The sequence below is a fragment of the Notolepis coatsorum genome, assembly GCF_963971535.1.
Source record: "Notolepis coatsorum genome assembly, contig: SCAFFOLD_1305, whole genome shotgun sequence".
Lineage (NCBI taxonomy): Eukaryota > Metazoa > Chordata > Actinopteri > Aulopiformes > Paralepididae > Notolepis > Notolepis coatsorum.
In genome coordinates, this window is record NW_028173014.1 from 17,130 (window position 1) to 20,000 (window position 2,871).

Sequence of the window (2,871 nt, forward strand, 5' to 3'; positions counted from 1 at the left end):
CAGCTGGACTGTAGGACGCGCCGCTGTTGTGAGAAGCGGTGGGTTCCAGGTTGGTGAGTAATGTTTGCTTGCGAGCTTCACTTGTCTGTTAGTGCTATGGGGGCTAGCTGACAATGTTTACGAAAACCGGCCCCAGATTAGGGTCCTTTGTTCAGCCTCTTAGGCGACGGCGGAGGACCTTGGTCTGAAGCCCATTATAGTCAACTAGTGGGCCACGACCAGTAACACTGGTGCTCCCTGTGTTCTCTGGACGAGTGGATTTTTCTCTGTCACCGTGTAGGCCCCGTCTTTCATATACAAATGAGAGTATACCCTCACGAGGAAATATGGGCATGGCTGTTCGTTATCGGAAGATCCGTGTTCAAGTCAGCTACAGCCCAGATGGGACTTGTGCTGGCTCCGTCGGATGTTGGTAAAATCACCGTTGTAAAACTGTGTTAACATCTCATTTCTCTTCTCTCTTAAACAGTGAGGAGGGTTTCAGAACGGCGGCATGTCTGAGTGTGGCTTGTTATATCATTGTGTACAAGTTCAGGTGATAGCTGCTTAGCTTGCGTGCTAGTTGTGGCTTACCTAGGCTAGGCTAGGAAACGTTAGCTTGCTGCTATCGGCCGAGGGCGGCTGTTAGCTTAATGCTACACTGTTGAACGTGCTGTGACTATAACATGTTTTAAACACTCTTGACTACGACGTCATCTTTGACAGAGGATGTTCGTCGAACCTGCCCTGAGCCAGGCCGGCGAGGACTGCGTCAACAAGGAGCACCGTAGCGGCGGGTTGGAGCAGCGAGCTGCCCGTGTCGTCAAACACAGGAGGCTGTGTTTACTTCGGTGCCATGTTAGAGACTGCAATTCGCTTGATCTGCGCTCCCGGTAGGCAAGGTCCTGACCAGACCTTGAACACTTCTTCTTTCTTTCCCTTCTAAATGTTTTGTAAATAACGATGTTTTCCAAAACGTGTGTTGCTGCACTACATTTAGGATACGACGCGAGTTATGTGTGAATTGTCTTGTCACTGGTATTTAGCTTCTCCATGCAAATCGGGTTGTTTATTACAGATGTGAAAATGATCTGGTTTGTTGTGTTGAGAAACATCATGTGTGTTCATGTACCGTGTACTCACAACTAAGGGGGCGGCTGTTTTCAGCTGACTCCTTTGGCGCCTGTCTCGTCCGCAGTGCTCCAGGCTCAGGTTACAGCCTGTTGCCTGGTTTTCCCCGGTGCGCTGCCTGCTTCTGTTGGTTAACCTTTTTTGTGTGCTTACGGCCATGCTGACTGCCTGTTCTGCAGGGTCAGTGTGCCAGGCGGTGTGCTATTGGGGGGAAAGGGCCCGCTCTTGGAGGGGCCTTATCCGAATACGCTGGCGATGTGGGGGGCGGTGTCACTAAGTGACCGCCTGGTGGGGTCTTGATGCCTGGCGTCATTGACCTCTCCGGGCCCCCGTTTTCCAGGGGATCCAGTCCCTTCAGTGGGTCTGGGTCTTCCTTCACGCTCCGCTGCTACGGCCTTGCCACGGGGTTGGGTTTGCCCTTGCCCCCGTGATTTCTGGGGGCAGTAACAAGGTTGTTCCCTCCGTTCGTTCCCGGGTGGCATGCGGGTTGTGCGTGTGTGTAGTCGTGGGGTCAGGCCACGGTCTGCTCACCCTGTGCGTTGAGTTGCTTGAGTGCCTCTTCGCACGGTCGGGTCCGTCGCCCTCCCGGGAACCTCCAATAGGCCCTCCATTAGGGGGGGTCGGGGGGGCTCGGTCATTTGTCGAGCTTCTGGCTCCCGCTCAGCTCCTGTTATGCAATATGACGCTGAGCGGGAGCTAGTATGACACAGAACGTTAGGTTATGTATATAACCAAGTTCTGTTAATACTAGTGACGCTCAGCGTCTAGACGCCGCTGCGGCCCTTGATTTTTCATTGTGGTGAAATTTGTTGGGAAGGAGATGAGTGTGTGGTCCCATCCCCGCTTATGTAGGTAAGCGGATGGGGGTGTGGCCAGATAAATGCTGGCATGTAGAGGTACATTTTGAAATGTATTCAGTGTATATACGCTGAAGCGAGATATATGCAATATGACGCTGAGCGTCACTAGTATTAACAGAACTTGGTTATATACATAACCTAACGTTAACCTTCTGTAGTGTGGTTGTGAAAGGGTTAACCATTTGTCGTGTGGCAGTGAAAGGGTCAACCTTCTGTATTGTCGCAGTGAAAGGGTTAACCCTTTGGTAGTGTGGTAGTGAAAGGGTTAAGGTTTCCTTCAAATAGAATCGGTTACACAAAACAACCTTAAGGTTTCCTTAAAATGTTCCCTTAAGTATTTTAAGTTTTCTCCTTATCTTGCTGTTGTACTTAAGGAGTCCCTTAAAGTTTCACCGTTGCACAAAAAGACCTTAGTGACCAAAGTAGGGAAATAAAACGTAAGGTACCCCTGACTCCATATTAACCGCAACATGGCTGAGTTTATGGTGATAAATTAACGCATCCTGAGAAGAGTGTAATTGCAAGAGTGAAATTTCCCACATTCTTTGTTATTTGTTTGCTATTATTTGCGGATCAAATCCACTTCTCAGTAAGTCTAAGTAAATCGAACCCTAACTAACCTTACTGTCGTGCACTTGTCCTAATAAACTAACCTACACTGTAGCACTCAACACTTTGATGAACATTGTTACTCAGCTGATAGAGTTGTGCCCTTCCTGATGTAAAAATGACTAAATGTAAATGTAAGTGCTTTCTGTTATTGTATTCCTCCAGTATAATCCTTTCCTCTCCTGACATTCTTTACTGTGTACCGTTAGACCAGCGGTGCACAGAGCCGGGCGCACAGGGGCAGCCGCCACGGGGTAGAATCTTTTTCGGCTGTAAAATCCCTCAGCTAAGG